General features: G+C 38.5%; 1 protein-coding gene across 2 annotated transcripts in view; it reads right to left on the bottom strand.

Moving 5' to 3' along the window:
• The window catches only part of ELFN1 (extracellular leucine rich repeat and fibronectin type III domain containing 1), a 2,453,138-nt gene that overhangs the window by 1,170,029 nt on the left and 1,261,801 nt on the right, over positions 1–21,308 (bottom strand). The gene's annotated exons all lie outside the window — the stretch shown is intronic.

Raw genomic sequence — 21,308 nt, 5'->3', positions numbered from 1 at the left:
TATTTATTTCTTTACTATTTGTTCACCAGGTAAGTGGGCTTGTGAAATGAATCATTTCAGCCACTACCGAGGATCACTGAGCCGCAGTAAAAATACAATGTAAAACTCAGAATAAGCAGACAAAGAAAGAAATGCAGAATTATGAAAGGGCAAATCAAGGCATACTAAGTGCTAGATTATTAACAATAAACAAGTGTTACCCATCAAGTACAAATACACTGGCAACAAAACAAGAGTTATAAGCAATAGCTGCATACATATACACAACAGAGAAACATATAAATTAATATTTAGAGCGAAGCATAAGGATTCAAGCACAAAGACATTAACATGTCCATTACTGAGAGCTTGAATTGTTACCTTATTAACCATTATTACAGCAGCAGGTGCAATGAGCTGCCTTAAGAAGATGGTCTCTGTATGCGTGTTTAAGGGCCTCGTCTGAATTTTGCATTCTTTCTTCTGGCTCTAAATGGCAAGTCATAGTCTAAAAAATGATTTTTCCCCATCAGATGTTTTGATGAGTGGATAGGTGAGGAAAAGGTTGTCATTTGAGAGCTTCTAACGGTATGGTTTTCATGCCTAAACATGAGTGTTGTTTTCAGTGGGGAGCAGTCACTTATTTAAGATATTGAAAAGTAGATTGCCAAGAAGAAAGGTAACTTGATTGCTAAGATGAGAGCTAAGACTTTATTGATTGTCAGTTGGCTGTAGTAATATACAAGATGATCTGTTAAAAGAATGAATATCTAGATTTTGTTTTGTGTGATTTGTAATTTGTGGGTATAGTAAGAGGTGCACAAAGCCAGTAAAAGCAAATCATATTCAAGATTTGGAAATAGAACACTTTCGCAATGGCAGTCTGGACAATAAGTGAAATATGGTGTGCAATTCTTAAGCAGAATTTCAGTTGTGCGAAAACTTTATTGGTGATTTTATCTGTGTGAGTGGTAAAGGACAGTGATGGGTTGAGTGTTGGTCCAAGCTATTTATGTTCCAAGACACTGGGACTGGTGTTGCTTTGGTTGCCCCTTAATACAAGTGGGATTGAAGCCACTTTCTGAGTACTTCCAAAGATAGTTTTCTTGGGTTTGATTAAGAGTTTATTATCAGGATGTTAAGAGTTTATCATTTTCTAATTTAGCCTGTAGAGCAGAATTTCTTTTGCTAGATTCAGTAAGAAAACTATCATGAGCAAACATGACAATGTTGAGCTGAAAAAGTCCATATAGAAGATCACAGAGAAAAGAGAGAAAAGAACGGGGGCCTGTTGTTGAGTCTTGGGGGGCTCCTATGTTAATTGTTAAAATGACAGAAAATGAATTATTGTAATGAATTGGAACATTTCTAACTGCCAAGCAGCTTTGAAACCATGCAATTGGATTACCAATTCAGTTTATTTTTTCAGTTTATTAAGTAGGCACTCGTGACTAATAGGTTATAAAACTCTGGTAATATCAACAAAAAGGCCAGGAATAATGAATCAGTGGCAGTGAAAAGAGCTGTCAGGGTGATAAATGAGTTATGAATCATGTTACTCATTGCAGAGAGGACCAGTTGTTTGTATATAGTAATTTTAATATGACTTTTAGTAATGGGACAGAGGTTTGATACTGATAGGCAGTCCATAGGGTCAGTGAGGAAGGTTCATTTTTGGGAATGGGATTAATATGCTATGTTTAAAAAGTGAAGGGAGTGTTCCAGTTGTGAGTGAAAGGTTAAAGATATGGTGACAGGTTTGACTAATTTCAATGCTAATAGTCTGAAGAAAACTGAATGTAGTTTATGGAAATCAAATCATAAGGAGTTTAGCTTTAGTAGCAGTGCTTTACTTTATTTGATTGAAACATGAGAAATGAAGAAGAAGACAGCAAATGATGGCAGGGGTCAGTGCTGTACTAGGGTTTTGTGTGATCTGAGAGTATGCAGTATGGAGGGCCAGTCTAAAAACAATTATTAAGATCCTGTAAACTAGACAGAAGAAAATGATGGTGTTCTATGATAAAGTTTTGGCTGTTAAGTGGAAGAACATTATTATTAGTGTTTGAAGGAAGTTTGCTCAAAGCACCTGGTAATCACTTTATTCCTTTCCAAAAGAGCTTTGATTTAATATAACAAGTCATTGTTGTATAACATACAAGACCTTTTCAGCTTCTTCGGCTATTTTTGTGGATTTCCTTAGGTTGAGGACATTTGGATGGAGTAGTACATGTATGAGGTCTTGTTTTCAGACTTTCCAGACATAATCTCTAGACTTCATTTGGACTTTGATATAATTCTATAGTCAGTTGCATACCTGAGCTCTGAGTCCCCTTCTGGTGACTGATTGTGGACGAAGGTGTCAGTAATGTGCAATGGAGGAGCAGTGGAAGGGTGTAAAATACTGCAGAGGATGGGTCAGCCAATAACAGTAATGGCAGAATTAAAGACAGTTTGTTTTAAATTTAGGAAAAAGCTAAGGTAATAATTAAGTCACAGTTGCTTTACCTTTTGAGAAAAAACATCTATGGTAGGAATTAAGGAGTAGTTTAACATTTGGAAATATTCTCCTAGTAATAACCTGTGGGGGTATTTTGATTGTTCTGACTAACCAAACTGATAACAACAAGCTAGCCCACCTGCCACTAAACAGACTCCAATAAGGAGTAAACAAACCAAAAAAATATATATGTACTGCAGAGGCTCCAAACCACAGTTACAGCAGAAAAACAATTCCAGAGAAACACTCAGAAGCTGAAAGAAACATTGGATTTTAGCATTTTCATTTTAATAAGTACAACAACTTCCTCAAATAAAACAGTGAAAACACCACCTGCCACTAAGACTAACTTAGAAACTGAAAGTGGGAAGTGAAGAGAAAAATAAGTTACAATTGTGGTCTAGAAGTGGAAGATAAGAAGTTAGAATGCATATAACTGTGGGAACATGAGATGGAAGTTACTTGAGAAATGACAGGGATTGAACAATGTGTGTTAGATCAACAGCTAAACTGTAAGGAAGCATGAAAGTGGACAGGGAATAAGAACTAGTTCTTGCTGATTAGCCATGATAAAGGAGGTTTTGAGTGTCATATTAAAGTGAAACGGATGAATATGCCACTGAAATGCCAAGATGTAACTGATGCAAGCAATAATCCCCAACAGGGTGTGTGTTATTGTGGAAATAACACCCGATCAGGGGTGTTCTGAGGCCCGACACCACAGGCAGAGGGCCTCCTCACCCATGGAAGGGCATTCTTTTCACTAACACACACCCTGGAGGGTAGTATTGCCCTTAGAAAATGTGCTGCCTCTAAAAGTGCTGTGTTTTACTTATTTATTTTTTATTACTATGTTATTTTTTATATATATTTTTGACGTTAAATAGTTCATCCACCTAAGGTTTCAAACTTGCTATAATATATGACTGACCCCTACCATCATTTGTTGTCTTCTTTTACTACTTCTTCTACTACTTTTCTCATGTTTCAATCAAATAAAGTAAAGCACTGCTACTAAAGCTAAAATCCTTATGATTTGATTTCCATAAACTACATTCAGTTTTCTTCAGACTATTAGCAGAGAAATTAGCCAAACCTGTCACCATATCTTTAACCTTTCACTCACAACTGGAACAGTCCCTTCACTTTTTAAACACAGCATATTAATCCCATTCCCAAAAATTACCTTCCTCACTGACCCTATGGACTGCCTATCAGTATCAAACCTCTGTCCCATTACTAAAAGTCATATTAAAATTACTATATACAAACAACTGGTCCTCTCTGCAATGAGTAACATGATTCATAACTCATTTATCACCCTGACAGCTCTTTTCACTGCCACTGATTCATTATTCCTGGCCTTTTGTTGATATTACCAGAGTTTTATAACCTATTTTTTCTTCTCAAAAAGCTCAGCACTTGTCTTATAAGCATATCCCTTGTCTTATAAGCATTCTCTTTGCAGGTCAAGCACTCCTATATTATACAAATCTCTCACTAGCAAAACCCCCCAGAAGTGCCCACTTCCCTTCTAAGCCCACTACTTTTCTGTCTCATACCAACTCATAATTCTTTCTAGCATGTCGAAGGGTCAGATGCTGGCGTCCTCTCCTGCCCAGTTGGTGAATCTGGGAATTCTGAGACAATGTTACAATTGCCTCATGTACACGGACAACCCTCTCCTCCTCCCACGTAACACTAACACTTGTGAGAGATGCAGCTATTTAGCCAGACTGGAGGCTGAGCTCTCTCAACTCAGGACTGGCAAGACCAGGCAAGAGGAGAAGGCAACTACACACACCACAATACCAGTCTCACATAACTCAACCACACCACTGAATCAAACACATAAACACACTAAGACATACTGGAGGCTCTGAGTAAAATTTACCTAAACAGCAGAGGCCTCCAAAGCAGACACCCAAGCAACTGCAAACTCAATACACCACACAAACAACACATAAACAACAAAATCAGTGTGCAAAGCAGTCACTGCCCTTAAGGCCAAATACAACACCAAACATACTTGTCATAGGTGACTCCATAGTCAGACACACTGACGTCCCCGCCACCAGACTGAGTAAGGAGAAGGTCACAGTAAGCTGCCTGTTGGGTGCTAGAATGCCACATAACACAAGCACTCAGGTCTCTCAACAGCAGGTACAATGCGACTCAGTCATTGTCCATGCTGGTGTCAACGACCTGAGACGTACCTCCTTGGACTACATGAAAAGAGACATTGAGGAGCTCTCTGATTATGTAGCCCAGGCAGGTATGACCCTGACCTTGAGCAGTATCCTACCTTCCCCTAGAATGATGCCACAATACAGTGATAAGATGATCAGCTTTAATAATTGGCTTAAATTCTGGTGTCATTCAAAGGGGATCCAATGTCTGTCTGCCTGGGATGACATGCTGGACAAGCCACGCTGCATCACAAGGGACGGCTTGCACCTGTCACCCCTAGGCTTCTGGATATTGGCAAAGGCTCTTGCCACCCCCATAGTGCCTTTTTTAGGCAAGGCTCAAATTCTAAACCTACCACCCTAGAACACAAAAAAGTAAAAAAAACTAAGGGTAATGCTGCTCAATGCCAGAAGCCTCAATCTCAAGATGCATGCACTCGAGGCCCTTCTCAGTATGGAGAACATCGATGTCTGTGCTGTGACAGAAACCTGGTTCAAGGCTCCTGAGAGCACCCCAGCACTAGCAGGTTTCACCTCATATCATGTGTTCCGCCCCAAATCCGGACAACACCAAGAAAGGAGGGGTGTCCATATTCATAAAGGACACCCACACCTCAGGTTGGACGATGCATCGGAGACCATCCAGGTGCAATTAACCATAGGCAAGACTGCTCTGCAATTTTAGCATGTTACAGGCCACCCTCTCAAACTCAGGAACCTCACATGGCCTTCCTGAAAACAATGGAGGGGATAAATGTATCTCCAAACATCATCATACTAGGTGACTTCAACTACCCTAATATAGACTGGGAACACTACTCAAGCCCAAACACTCTAGCCCAAAGGTTCCTGGAGTTCATAAACTCAAATGCCATAGAACAACTAGTCACCATCCCCACAAGAGGAGAAAACATACTTGATCTCATCATCACGAACATGGGATCACAATGTTCAACACCGGAAGTATACCCCTCACTGGTGAGATCAGATCATAAACTAATCTCGCTGGAGGTCCTCATCCCGCCCCCACCTGAAATAAAAAGACCACCGTGGAAAACTTTTCAAAAGCCGACTTCACACTTCTAAAAACTAGTGTGGTCTCCTTTAAGGCCCCTGAGCCAGTGGTAAACATTACTCAAACCGCTGAATCACTTACAAATGCCTTCTACCAGCACCTACAGGACTGCATGGATCAGGCAATCCCAAACAAAACTAAGACTCTTTGTACCAAAGGCAAGTGTCCAGTCTGGTGGACCCCAGCCATAAACAAGCTCTACAACAAAAGGAGGAAGCTACTACAAGATAGAGCAAAATCCTTGAAAGGTAAGACACCTTTGATCATTATAAGTAAAAAACTAAGAGCTCTCATAAAATCATCCAAGGCAAATTTTGAGAGAAAAATCGCCAAGGACTCAAAAGACAATCATAAGGCATTCTTTAGCTATGTTAGAAACCTAGGAGGAAACTCCCAGATATGCTCAGAATTAGTTCAAAATGATGTGAAGATTACTGAACCTACACACATTGCCAACATACTGGCTGACAGGTTCAGTGCAAACTTCCCCCCCCCTCGGCCCCAAAAGGAGAGATATCTATCCCAGAGCATTGTAGCCCCCCAAACACCTGCAACGCCCAGGTGAGAACTGCCCCCTCCAAAGCAAAAAACACAGCACCCATGGGACCGGATGGTGTCCCGGCTGTGAGCTCCACGAACTCAATGAGGAATTAAACCCAGTGAGGACAGCTGTTTAATCTTAGCCTCACCTCAGGATGTGGCGACTGTGGTCCCACTCAAGGGCGGTGCCTCCACCGACCCTGGAAATTACCGTCCCATTAGCTTGACAAGCCTTATCTGCAAAGCCATGGAGAGGATCATAATGGAACTCATAAATAAAGACATAGGGAACTTGCAGACTTTGGATCCAACCCAATTTGGCTTTGTCAAAGGCAGATCATGCCTTTTAAACTTGGTTGACTTTTGAGACAGTCACCAAGGCCATTGATGAGGGAAAGGCAGTCCATACAGCCTACCTTGACCTGGCAAAGGCCTTCACAATACCCCACTCAGGTATCATCGAAAACTCATCAGCTTAAATGTAAACCCATACATCACAAGATGGGTTGCAAACTGGCTAAGTGACAGAACCCACAGGGTCAGAGTTGCTGGAGCCATGTCAGACTCAAAGCCTGTCACAAGTGGTGTCCCACAGGGCTCAGTCCTGGGTCCACTTGTTCGGCATCTACTTTTCTGAAGTACAAGCAAACACAGGAGGGTTATGGCTGACAAAGTTTGCAGATGACTGCAAACTGGGCGCCATAGTCGAAAACACATCTGACACAGATATCCTTCAGAAGGCCTCACAGAAACGGATAACTGGTGCCAGAACCATGGCCTAAAGTTAAATGCCAAGAAATGCATAGTCATACCCTTCGGGAAAAACAAGGTTACCCCTAGCTACCATATAGGTGGCAATCCACTGAGCACAGAAGAAGTCATCAGGGATCTGGGGACCCAGGTTGACAGTAGCCGCAGGTTTGACACTCATGTTGCTAAAGTGGTTAGGAAAACCTTCTACATTGCCCACCTGATCATGAAGGGATTCACATCTAGATCAAGGGAGGTCATCGTCCCCCTGTACTCATCACTCATTAGACCTATGATTGAGTACAATGCCCCATTCGAATGTATCTGACCCGACACCTGCAGCAGCTGGAAAGGCCCCAAAGTTCCTCACCAAAAGGATAAAGGGTCTCAAAAATATGTCTTATGCTGCCCGACTGAAAGAACTCCAGCTCTATTCAGTCTCATACCGCTTGCTCAGAGGTGACCTGTGCCTGACATATAAGGCCATGTCAAACCCTGATTTGATAAATATGCTTCACCTCAAAAAATCTAGATCCCTCAGAACCACAAGGGTGGGAGACTTAAACCTTGACACGGTTATTAATAGAATGTGCTGGAGGGACAGATTCATCACCCATAGACTCCCTATGCTGTGGAACAAAATCCCGGTACATGTAAGGCAGAGCACCTCGCTGGCCTTGTTCAAGAGGAATCTTGACCAATGGATGGGGGATCGCAGATATACCCCAGGGATTACTTCAGTGTCACTGCTTGACAGAGGCACAGCAAAATAATAGGCATAGTTTTATTCAAACTAAAGGGGTGGCGAAAGCCAAATAACTATGGGTTAGGCTTATAAATGCCCTTGGGCAGATAGCCTAGTATGAACCTATGAACCTATGAACCTATTAGTCACGAATGCCTACTTAATAAACTGAAAAAAATAAACTGAATTGATAATCCAATTGCATGGTTTCAAAGCTGCTTGGCAGTTAGAAATGTTCAAATTCATTACAATAATTCATTTTCTGTCATTTTAACAATTAACATAGGAGTCCCCCAAGACTCAACAACAGACAGGAAGTGGCTGGGTTGATGGATCATCTAGTAGGGAGGTGACGGTGTTTATGAAGTGGGAGTTGAACTGAGTTGAAATAGGGTCAGTGTTGTTTGGGGTGACAGGGATGTGGTAGAGGTTCAACCAGAGTTTATGAGCTGGTTGATGGATTGCTGGAAGTTTTGGGGGTTGTTTTGGTGTTTTTGTTGGCAGGATAGGAAGTACATTTGTTTGTCTTTTTTGATCTGTTTCTTTGTTAAGTTTCTTAGTTGTTGAAAAGTTAAGAGGTCAGTTTTGTCTTTGGAGGTATGGTATTTTGACCAGCCTTTGTCTCTATGCTTCATTAGCAGTTTGGTGTCTTTGGTTAGCCATGGGAGGGGCATGGTTTTAGTATGTACTTTTCTAGTCAGGGCTAGAGTATTTAGGATGCTAAGGAAGGTTTCATTAAAGTAGTGAACAGCAGCATCTAACTATAGGTGTTTAAGTGGTAACCAGTTACACTGTTGGAGGAGGAGGTTAAAATTAGTAGGGGAGAACTTGGTAGTGATATAGTTGTAGATGATGTTGCTTTGTGTGTGCACTCTCTTTCTATAGAGGAAGGTTGGAGAGTGATTGCTGGGGGATTCGGGTAGACACCCTGCTAGGTAACTAAGGTTAGGTTTGTTAGTTAAGATTCAGTCTAATGTTGACTGTTGAAGTGTTTGTCTGTGTGGGTTGGACAGGTTATTGTTTGGGTGAAATTAAAGAGATTAAAAACATTAGATGTATTATTTGATGTGCAGGTTAAAGCCACCAAGCACTTTTGTTTCTTGGGAGAATTTGATAGAGGCCCAACATAGTAGGTTTTCAATGAGGAAAAGGTTATTGCTGGGGAGCAAGTAGGCATCTATAATAATTATAGCTTTGTTAGGGTTAATTTTAAGGGAGGTAGTCAGTATTTCAGAGTTGGGTAGATCAGGAGAGGTGCAGGTTAGTTGTGTGACATTGAGTGTGTCTTTAAACATAACAGCAACACCTCCTCCATGTTTGTTAACTCGGTCTAGTCTTATTATGTTATAGCCTGTTGCAATAATTTCACTATCTTTAATGTGGTGCTTTAACCAGGTTTCACTTATTACAGCTATATCTGGTGAGTAGGTTACTGGAGTAGCATGGAATTCACTGGTTTTATTTAAGATGCTTTGGAGGTTGAAATTTAGAAGGAGCAAATCTGAGTTAGAGGCTTTGTGAAAGGGAGGATAGGGATGACAATGTGTGCTAGAATGGATACAGGTGATAGGAATGGGATAAGAGGAAGATAGTGTGAGTTGAGGGTTGTGATCATGGATCATGGGTTAGGATGGATGTCAGCTCGGAGGTTAATTTGTGTAAGAAAGTGTAGTAGCAGGAGTTTAAGTTTGATGTTTGTGATATTTAGAGGCTATGGAAATATGGTGGTGAGTTTGTGATTATGTTAGAGGTAGGAGTAGAAAGGTTTTTGATTAAAGAGATGAGGGTTGATGTTGCTATAAGCATGGAACTGTGAGTGGAGTCTGAATAGTGGTAGTGTTGGTGAGTGGTGATGTCAGACCTGGTATGGGTGAAGTGAAGTTGAGTTGTCAGAGAGGAAAAGAAAAAGGATAAGCAGAGTATTTGTAAGGGTGGAGAAGAGGAAGTGCATGGTATGTGTGTGGGGTGGATCAGTAGAGTGGACTGGATAAGGGGTTGGAGTGGGTAGGTGAGGGATAGGGAGGATCCTGGGATGGTGAGTCAAGATTGGTTGGGAGTGAGGGGGGTGTGGCGTGCTTAGGTATAAATGAAATGATATTGGGGTGGGTGGGAATGGGGGTATGGTAGTGGAGCAGAGTGAGCCCGAGCATAGAGAGGGCAAATGGAGCAGGTCAGTGCGAGCCTCCAAGAGCCGCCAGATATGAAAAAAAAAACAATCTTCTATGCAAGTAAAAGAAGGCAAGCATGCAGAGGAATCATTATGCAGGTAATGGAGTGGAGTAAGATGACTAGGGTTAAGAGAAGTGACAGTAACAAAAAATAAAAACAGACTGTGAAAAGGGGATTATAGAGGGATGCTTAGACTTTGGGCTTTTAACAGATCACAAGTAATGGGGATTTATTAGTTAGAAAATATGGGAGATTGCCATTCCAGGTAGCATGCTTCCTTATAGTTGAACAAAGGGATATAGAGTGATATAGCAGAATAAAAAAAAGTTTGTGTTGTTGTAGTAGCTAATATGGAGACATACTTAGATGCAATTTCTTGGTATGATTTCAACAGTAGTGTGAAACGTCGATCCTGCAAATAACTCAAAACAAGTTCCAGGAGCAGGGTAAAAGCAGGACAAGAATTGCTGGGCAGCTAGGGAGACAAAAATAAATAGCATTAGGTTTTATATACAGAACTGAGGAGAGATCATTAGATTGTAACACTACAGTAGATTAATTGTTAGTATGCCTTTTAAAGAAATAAAACATGGCAACAGGAACACTATTCAATAATAGGAGTATTGATAGGATGCGAGGCTATTGGGAGGCATGGGAAACAAGAACCATGGGGTCTAGTTGTGAAGGTAGGTAGAAAGAAGGTAAAGTACTTAGGCAAGTAATAGAATGGGGTGCAGGCAGGTTTTCTCAACAGTATAGCATTTAAACATTCTTAGGAATAGAGTTATCTACAAGCAGGATCGACATTTCACACTCCAAAGCCAAGAACACAGCATCCATGGGACCACACAACATCTCAGGCTGTGTACTGCATGAACTAAAGAATGAACTGGCACCCCACCTAAGTACCATATTCAGTCATAGCCTCACCTCAGGCTATGTACCTACTGAATGGCGCACAGTGACGGTTATTCCACTCCACAAAGGGGTTGCCACCACGGACACCGGAAACTACCTCCCCATTAGCCTGACGAGCCTGGTCTGCAAGGCCATGGAACGTATCATCTTGGAGCTTATAAACAAAGACATAGGTAATGTCCAAACCCTGGACCCCACTCAGTTTGGGTTTATAAAAGGTAGATTATGTCTACTAAACCCGATTGACTTCTTTGAAGCCATCACTAGAGCCGTACATGAGGGCAACGTAGTGCACACAGCCTATATTGAACTCGCCAAGGCTTTCAATGCCATCCCCACTCTGGAATTATAGATAAACTCACTAAACTGGGCATAAATCCCTATGTCACAAGATGGGTGGCCAACTGGCTCACTGAGAGAACCCACACAGTAAAAGTAGCCGGCCAGACCAGTGACGAGTCGAGTACCACAGGGTTTGGTCCTTGGTTCTCTCCTGTTCAGCATCTACTTCTCTGAAGTGCAGGCCAACATAGAAGGTCTTTGGCTAACAAAGTTTGCAGATGATTGCAAACTGGGAGCCATAATAGAATCACCAATTATGTAGACATTCTACAAAAGGGCCTCACAGAGACAAATGCTTGGTGTCAAAGTCATGGCCTCAAGCTCAATGCCAAGAAGTGCATTGTCATCTCCTTTGGGAAAAACTCGGTACCCATGAACTACCACATAGGCAGTAGCTCACTAAATACTGAAAGTGTGATAAGAGACCTCAGGACGCAGGTGGAAAGTAGTCTCTCCACTGATAACCACATTGCCACAGTAGTCAGAAAATTCTTCTACATGGCACACCTCATCACAAAAGGGTTCTCCTCTAGAAAAAAGGAGGTTATTGTTCCTCTCTACTCATCCTTCATCAGACCCATTATAGAGTACAATGCCGCATTTGGCATGTATCTCACAAGACACCTATAATAATTGGAAAGGCCACCAAAATACCTCACTAAGAGGATTACCAGCCTCAAACAAATGCCATACGCAGACTGTCTCAAAAAACTCCAGCTCTACTCCATCATAAATCACCTACTCAGAGGTGATCTCTGCCTAACATACAAAGCTATATTAAACCCAGAGCTGTTGGACATGCTACATTTAAAGAAATCACAATCTCTCCAAACCACATGCTCCAGGGCCCTAAACCTTGCCACCACAATAAATAGAACATGCTGGATGGATAGATTCCTGTCTCAGAGACTTCTCATACTCTGGAACAAGCTACTCATTCATGTCAAGAAAAGCTCCTCATTGGCCCTCTTTAAGAAAAACATTGACGACTGAATGGGAAATAGAAAATTCACCCTGGGGATCACTTCTGCGTCACTGCTTGATAGGGGCACAGGAAAATAATTTTCTTGGGTGGTAAAAGCCAGGGAACCTTTTTGGCTAGGCTTATATAGGCCCCAGGACCAATATCCTAGTAGCTACTTAGGAACCTATAAACAGTAGCTCTCATTACAATATCACAATGCAGTAAAATGTTAGGAACATCATGTATCAACTTAGCAGTAGTATCGGCAACGTGGGGTGTGAGTAGTTACACTAAACATTAATATGCACTTGCTTATAGAAAGTAAAGTGACCTAGGTTTGGTATGCATTTTAAATTTCCTAACACGGTTAACTTCCCTTGGCAACAGCACTAACCGCACATTAAAAATGCATTTGCATACACACAGTAAAGCGACCTTGGTCTAGTAAGCATTTTACAATTATCTCCACAGATAAAATCTTCCTGGCAGCAATGCTAGTGCAGATAGTTACACAAATTACATGTCACAGAGCTTAATAACAGTCAAATTCTCAGGTAAATATGTAAAAATACATCCCTGTATGCTTTGGGATGCTACCAGCACACCAAAAATGAAATGAGTGATAGACAATTTGAGTCAAAAGTAAAAGGTGTGTAGACAGTACACACACACACACACACACACACACACACACACACACACACACACACACACACACACACACACACACACACACACAAACACATACACTGCCTTGGAGAAGAGCCTGTACTCATATAATGTAGCTTCCTAATTTAATGCTAGGATGTATTTTAAGAGAAAGGTCTATATTATGTGAACTCACTATGTACATAATATTTTCCAGCACGTTTACATACTCTGAATTGTATCTGCAGTTGAAGGGAAATCTCAAGAGGGTAAACATATAATATGCATATATTGTTAGTCATGCATAACATGCCATGAAAAGTTTTAAATATGTTTCATAACAAAGGCATGGAGAAATGATCTCTTGTAAATAATGGTCTTTTTGGTATATTGTTACACAAATATGTTTGTGCCTGGAATGCGTCAGAGGGATTTTTTTATATATACTGGGCCACATCTTATATTTTTGAAGAAGACTGGCAATAGACATCCATAGCTACTGCTAATATTTGAAGATAGATGCAGGTTTACATGCAGGCTGAAGTGAATGCTATGCACAGTAGGTATAATTGCATCCATACAGAGAAAACTATGTTCCAGATTGTTATTATCACACTGAATGTTGTATTGAGACAGTTCTTTTGTCTGGCACAACTACAGACTCCATCTTGTAAACTCAGTTACTGCACCTCATGCACTGAATACCACAGGAGAGAGAATCAGGTCGGCCTAGTGTGTCCAGCTTATTACCATCTACAACATAAACAGAATTTGGTCATAATTGTGGCAATAAATCCATGAAGTTTGTTTCACAATACGGTATAATTTGTTTCTTATATGATTATAAATACAGTCTGGCTTCACATAGTCAAAGTATTATACTTTCCTAACATGGACTTCAGTCTTGCATAGGCAGACAATATTTCCAGACTGAAAGTTAACATGCATTTTAGCCAAAAATTAAACAATCTGTATATAGTAGCATAACATCAATCAATTTATGTGGCGTGGTTTTTAATTGTGTTTTCTGAATATGTAAACAGATACATCATTCTTAGTGTTTTCTAAAATCATACCTGTTTTATAGAACTTATGATCTGTTAGTGTCGTTTGGTTGTACAAGTTTTTTTAGCCATCTTTTTAAAAATTGTGATTCCGTTTCAGGAAATTTGTATTTTGTGATAAAGGTCAGTTGGAAGTTGGCAATGTTTAGCAGAACCAGTGATCCCATAAACTCTGTGCTTGTGGATATGCCATGTGAGAATGAGTGTGTGTATTAATCCTTTAATGACTGGGTACCCTGGCAAGTACAAGCATTTCTGTCCTGCACCTTCTGAGTGTAAGGACATACTGCAAGCACCTCATGACTCTGCACTGAATTATCCAGGTAATCAGAGAACAAATGAATGAATGACTGGATATGTCGATAGCCAATGAAATCAAATGAATGGATGCTTTTTTTTAAGTTTAATTAACAGAAGAGGCCACGGAGTTTGTTGTATCATACATCGTTTTTCCTTGATATTGAACATTTGAGCAAAAATGTTTTTTATTTCTCAGCTGTTATTATTAAGTCTGCAGAATTTACAGCTGCTATTTTACCATACATTATTAAAACAGTGATATGTAATGTACTAGTGATAGACTGATAGTCAGTGGGGGGGAGGGGTAGCATATATCGACATGTAGCTGCTGTATTAAAGGCATTACACTAATAAAAGAATGTACTACAATATTTATTTCTCTCCTTCTGTATGTGTTGTAGGCAGTGATAGCAGCACCAAGCAGATGCATAACCTCTCTCTTCTTAGAATTCTAGATAATGACAGCAATACACTACCTAACAGTACAGAGCAAAAATATCTTGGATTAAGCTTGGACCCCTCATTTAGCTTTTCCAAGCATATTGATAAGGCTGTTACAAAATCCTTCTCTCAACTCAATCTATGTTACAGGGTTATACACCTGTTGTCACCAACTGCTTGGTATGCCTTGGCCAGAAACATACTTATCCCAAAAATTGAATATGGCCACCCACTGTTATCCTTCCATTCCAGCTCTAACATACAGAAACTACAGAGCACTGTTAACAAATGTACAGATTTGGTTTAATTGCTAACCTCTGCATCAATCACAGACTTAAAAACATTAAAAAGCAACCTATCAATAACAGAGCTGCTCTTCTTCTTAGCTCATTTATTTTCAAATTGCAAAGCAGGGAGAGTGGCCTCCATTGAAATCAAAGATACAAATAAGGTGGCAAATGTAAACCCATAGGAAGATTAATGAAGAACATATATCCCTTGCCAAAACCTCTTTTGAAGAAACAGCCTTCTCAAAAATGTACCCATCTATATTGAATGATTTCCCACCTGATGTCAAACAGCCAATGATCTTGCAGCTATTCAAAACAAAACTAAAGGAACACCCAGCAAAGAATGCAGCCTCTTTTTACTTTCGAGAAAATAGTTAAATTCTAACCATCCAAGTACCACCACCCATAGACTCTCAGTGTCATTAGTTACCAAAATAATTTTTTGTCATTTCTATCTTGTGATTATTTTTATTTATATGTCAGAATGGTTTCACTTCATAACCTCGAAATGCTGACATACCAAATTTCAGCATTCCGACACCATGAAGCAAAAATTTACATTGCCGAAAGTGCATAAGAGCAAATTTGAATATCTCGAATCCGCACTTATGCATTTCTGGTATGTTGCGTGTAGTGCTATGGTGCCTGAAAGTGCAGGTGAGTGAGTGTGTATGTGTGTTTTTGTATGTTGAATGTGTGGGTAAGACTAGGGAGGTGTACGTATGAGTGTGAGTGCTGGATTTGTTGGTGTTTGTGCATGTGTGATGTTTATTTGTGTGCGAACGAGTGGAGAATACCGTGGTGTAAGCTTATTGTTTTTTTTATGTTATGTGCGATCTCGGATTTGGTATATATAAGTGGGGGGAGTGGGGGCGCAGTCCCCCACATGGGGGTGCAGCGGGCTTGCCCCTCTGCTTATATGTAGTGCAGGGTTGTGTGGTTTGTGTGCTGTGGGTGGAATGGTGTGTGTGTGTTATGTCGTGTATAGTGTGTGTATATTCGTGATTGTGTGATTCGTGACTGTGAGTTTCGGTATAGTGAATGGTTCGGCTTCATGGTCTCCAAATGCTGAAATTCGGTATTTCAAGTCTATATTATATTCTCGAAAGCTGACAATGTTGAATCTGACATTGTTGGCGCAAGAATATTGAACACTCAGAATCTCTAGCGTGTAAACAGAAATCTCTGTAAGGGAGATTTCCGTTTACTGCAATGTAGTGCGGTCTCGGAGTTGGTATATTTATGTAGCGGGGGGTGTGAGAGGCACAGCCCCCCAAGTGGGAGGTGCAGGGGGTGCTTGCCCCCCTGCTTAAACCCGTTAGGGTACTTTTTTCTTTTTTGTTTTTTTGTATTTTTATAAGGTCGACGTTTGAAGACATCGACCATATGTTGTTCGATGTTTTCAACCATTGATCTTATAATATAGACCCAGTATTTCAGCATTTTGAGATTATGAAGTGAAACCGTCAGAATGTATATCGCTTTTTACAAATGTTTGCATTCATATGTTTCTCTGATTGGGCTTGCTAACGTTTTCTAACATGTTCAGTATTTGCTATTTGTACTCCATGTTTAATATAAATGTTGATTTGTCAGTTTGCCAAGGTTTTTGCTGAATAGGGTCTGCTGACCATTCAATTTATCCAGTTATCAAACTGCAATAATAATATTGCTTTAACGTCTATACATTACTTTAAAAGTGGGGATGGAAAACATTTTCCCAACTAAAGATGTGATATTTTTTGTTTTGCTCTTGATGGTGATAGGGAAGTATCTTTTAAACTAATTCTGGAAAGCAAAATTTCACACTTATTAGACATCAGTTGTTAGCAGCACAACACTATTCTTTGGTAATTGATGCTATTTTAGACGCCCAAGACAATACCAGTGTAGAAGCATCCTATAATATCCTTTTACACAATAAAATGTTAAAGGTTACTAGATTGTGCAATGCATATTAATGTACAATAGATGGGGAAACATCTGTTTTGAGTATTCCTGTCACATTTTGTTTTGCATTTTACCTTGAGAGGAAAACAAGCTGCTGCATTTTAAAAATTACTGCTGAACTGAGTCTTTTACATTGTAGTAATCACTAAAAGACAAGACACAATGTTGTTAACAACAGTGATATTCTATAACAACAAGTGCTACTCTGACATACCAAATAGGTGGTGGTCTGGATCTGTGATTTCTGTGCTGCAACAGGGAAGTAATATTCACAATTTAAAACAATACTGAAAAGCAACACTTGGCATTGTAGTAGTTTTCATGTACAGCTATGACACTGTTCTTTTCATTTTATCATAAATGGAAAGTAAGATACAGCATTTTATATGATTGTGCAACTCAGAATTTGACACTGCTGTGTTGAATAAAAAAATGGAACATGCATCATTACCAGTACAATGTTATTTTGTGGTGACTAATGCTATTCCAAGATACTCATTTGGGAGAGTAGACTTGCCATCTACCCATTTTTCTGGACTATTTAGAAAATGGAGTGGTGTTCTAGTACTCCAGGAATTTCTTCACAAAATCTGTCCTCCCACTTGTGACAAATATGACTCCTAGATCTATATCGTCTTCAGATTTAGAGCGCTATTTTTGTATAAGTATTGCTTTTGGCATGATGCAATTTTTTTCCAGAATTGGTTAGGAAAAAAAGACATGCCACCTTCTAGAATGATGACCAGATAAATGCACTTACATCAAACAAATGAGTGTGGCTATGAAAGTAGACAGGTAATGGATGGAGTCAGGTGGTACAGTGGGTTGGCCAATGGGTGTGGCTTTGGGGTGGTTGCCTTTTTGAAGATGGTAACCCTAATTGGTGAACTGTGAAAATCAACACATAGAGAGTGTACTAAAGGTACAGCATTAATAGACAACTGCATTCCCATGCTTATTTCTTTTCTTATGTTAATACAGTGGACAGGGGCAATAGCATACCACCGCACATTGTGATGAGAAACATACCTTCTTGTTTGAACCTGCAACATTATGCTTTGTACTTTTATGATAATGGGATAGTACCACGTACTATTTCAAAATGATGCCAAAAACAAGATTTTGTATTGTGCTACTGAATAAAAAATAAAATAAAATTAAACTAAACTAAACTAAACTAAAAAAAAAGACAGCAAAGTCTTTGTTAGTGATAAAGAAAATAACAGCCACTGTGGTTTCAGGCTCACCTCATCAATATTAACAATTAATGCATTGTAACTGCCTTGCACTTAGTGTACAACTATCCATTTCAGCAGTACCCATCTATGCTGTAAAATGTATTTGATCTTTACTTTTTAAATGCAATACATTAAATGTCACTGGTTAGTGCAGCTTTCAATCTCAGTAATGCTTTTATATGTTGGAAATTTTATTTGAAGTTTAATTCATATGTATATTACTGAAAAAGCTGCTTTTTCTTCTCAAAATATATTTTACTGAAATCTTTTTCAAAAAAATTATAAAACACACAATGCTGAGCAACAATAATTGAAAACAAGTTGATATCAATGCTGAAATTAGAAAAGGTGTGCAGAGTTTATGGTTGTGGCAATAAACCTCAAGCTAAGCAAAGTTAAACTATTAATAATTAATTAAACAAACTTTACACTTCTTTATAGAGGAGATTAATCTGTAGAGAAAATACTGCAGGGGCATCTAGTGGTGACAAAGTGGAGAACTGAAGGGTTATTCATAATGCTCTTGTAGCACTCTGGTAGACTTATTGTTGAATTTTATTATCAAATATTACATAGATATCACTTGTACATAAATCACTATAACGTAGTAAGGGGGGTACACAATTTAGATGAGTTAGAGGCAGTGAATCATGACTTTTTCCAATATTCAGTTACTTGTTTAGCTGCTTTGTGGATCTTTTCTCACCAAGCCTCTGCTGAAAAATGGGTTTTACCCAGTCAAACTTTTCCAGGTCAACAAATACAAATAAATAAATAAATAAATAAATAAACAAGTGGCCAGTTTCAAAGGGTATTGTTGTGTTCTTTCTTAACTTATTTGTTCCATAATGAATCCCATTTTTTTTTATAATGTGGGCAATACCAAAAGGCATGTAATATGTCTGCATTAACCACAGTTCAAGTTTTGCAATCTGAGGATGATTTGAAGGCAGAAGAGGCTAATTGTAATGGGGTAAAGTAGGCATTATAGTTTATCATTAGTTGGGTATAAAAGAAGTTCTGAAAGTTATAAATGTAATGTTTAGCAGAAAAAAAAAACTTTTTTTAATTTACTATGCTGTAGTAAAACTTTATCCAGGTCTAATCATGCCATAGAGATTTGGTAAAAATCTTTAAATCTGAAGTTTTCAGTTGGTCTATAGGCTTTAGGTACTGCCTTGTCTTATTGAAAGATGTAAATAAGTTGTATTGAAAATTCAAATATATCTCTAATTAATTTATTTCATATCTACTTCAGAAGAGATCTCTTATTTGCTCTAAAAGTATTGTATAGTCTTTTAGTAAACCTAAATTTCTATTCATATCTTCTAGTCAGTAAAATTAGTATTTAAGTCCCAAATTGGTCTATATTTTAAAAGGGGGGAATTTAATATATCATTTATTTTATATTTAATTTAAAGACTGAATTATTGTCTAATGGTTGCAAAAGGTAACATAAGTTGTCTAGTTCTGGAAGCTTTAATAATTTGTAGAATAAAGAGATTAATTCTAAACTTGTTGACTTTAATGTGCTAATTTCAGAATTGGATAAGGAAATGGCAATTTATCATATTTATATATTTTTGAGGTAATTACTCCAAATTATTGCCCACAGTGATTGTCAATTATCTGAAGATCTATTACTTTAAATAACCTCATTGAATTCACTATCAAGTAGTATTGTAAAAAATCTGAAAAGACTAAACCCCCATTTTGTTTTGTGAGCTGTGAATTTAACATAACTTCTTCTCACAGATTTGGGATACCATATGAATTTTATTAGGTGTGAGCTGATGTTTGAAAAGAAGAAGGATTATATAAAAGAATAATTTCAAAAAATATTAATTTTAATTATGGACACTTTAGAGAGAAGCACTGACTTCCCTCTAGTAATGCTATCTTGTACTTATGGTCAGGTTTTATTCCTGTTGACTTGAAACCTATTCTTTATATTCCTAAATATGTTGGAGAAATACTTATAATAATACCTTCTAGATTAGGAATATTGTTATATGTATAGTTTGGAGTTGAAGGAAAATTAAGTTTTGTGTAAATTGGTTTAATAATTAAAATGTGAAAACACATTTATTTAAGCTATACTTTTTGGTATATCTGAGTTTAGAGTACTGAAATAGATATTATTGTTGTCTTTGAAAGCTGTTAAGGAATGTTCAGTGTTAAACATGATGGAAGTTTGTGATAAGCTTTCTGAGTGATATACAAAAAGAGAGATTCAATATACAAGTTAAATAAATATTGAGAGAGGAGACACAACTATCTAACCCCTTGTTTTATTATGATAGGTTTAGACCGCTTTTAGTAAGAGTTAAGCAGAAAGATTTTGACATAAGGAAGAGATTATCTGAAGAAGAAAGCAGTGGAAATCTAAACGTAATCAAAACATACCTCAGAAAAGAGATACTTACATGGTCATAGGCACTTGATGCATATAAAGCTAAAACAAAAATATTTGGATTCTTGTTAAAAGTGAGCTTTTGGAATGTTTCAGTTGTAAGACTCTGATCACTTATTTGTCTTGATCTGGTAAATCCTAACTTAAAAGGAGATAAAATGTTTAGAATAACATTTTGTAATCTATTTGCATCACTAGCTGTGAAAAAATATATTATATATTTTTTTAAATTAGTTCTGTTTTTGATCTGTTTAAGTAAAGATCCAAAAACCCATTTTGGATATTTGCCAAAGATGCTGCACTGAAGAAACATATTGCATTTGTACATGCAGGTAGACACACAAATGTTGTCAGTAAATACAATGACAAAATCCAGGGTACAGCAAAACTATAAAGTAAGGGCATGGTGAAGCTATCCATTTAATCAACTTATATAAAATTTTTGTGAAATGTTCAGGTAAGTTAACCTTAACTACATTGACACTGCTGTTTAGGCTGCAGGATTACTAACTAAAAATGCTGTCACTCTACTAATATTGTCATGCACATACGCAACAAGCATGTTAGTAAGTTATACAACTAGGTAGTTTTCTAATGCATCCAGTATGACAGTGTGCTACTAATAATACTCATTTGTTATCTGCCACCATTTGAATTACTGATTATTAGACATTTCTAAAAAACTGGTCATGAAGCCTGTTATAGATCCCTTGAACTATACATCTTCAGTGTTAATCAGCACAGAGGCAACAGTTCTGTAAGTGAAGAAGTTTTATAAAGATACATCTCTCTT

The sequence above is a fragment of the Protopterus annectens genome, chromosome 12.part0 (genome assembly GCF_019279795.1).
Source record: "Protopterus annectens isolate FY-2018-M chromosome 12.part0, PAN1.0, whole genome shotgun sequence".
Classification (NCBI taxonomy): Eukaryota; Metazoa; Chordata; order Ceratodontiformes; family Protopteridae; genus Protopterus; species Protopterus annectens.
The sequence above is the reverse complement of the archived record's forward strand: the minus strand, read 5'-3'. Positions and strand labels throughout refer to the sequence as shown.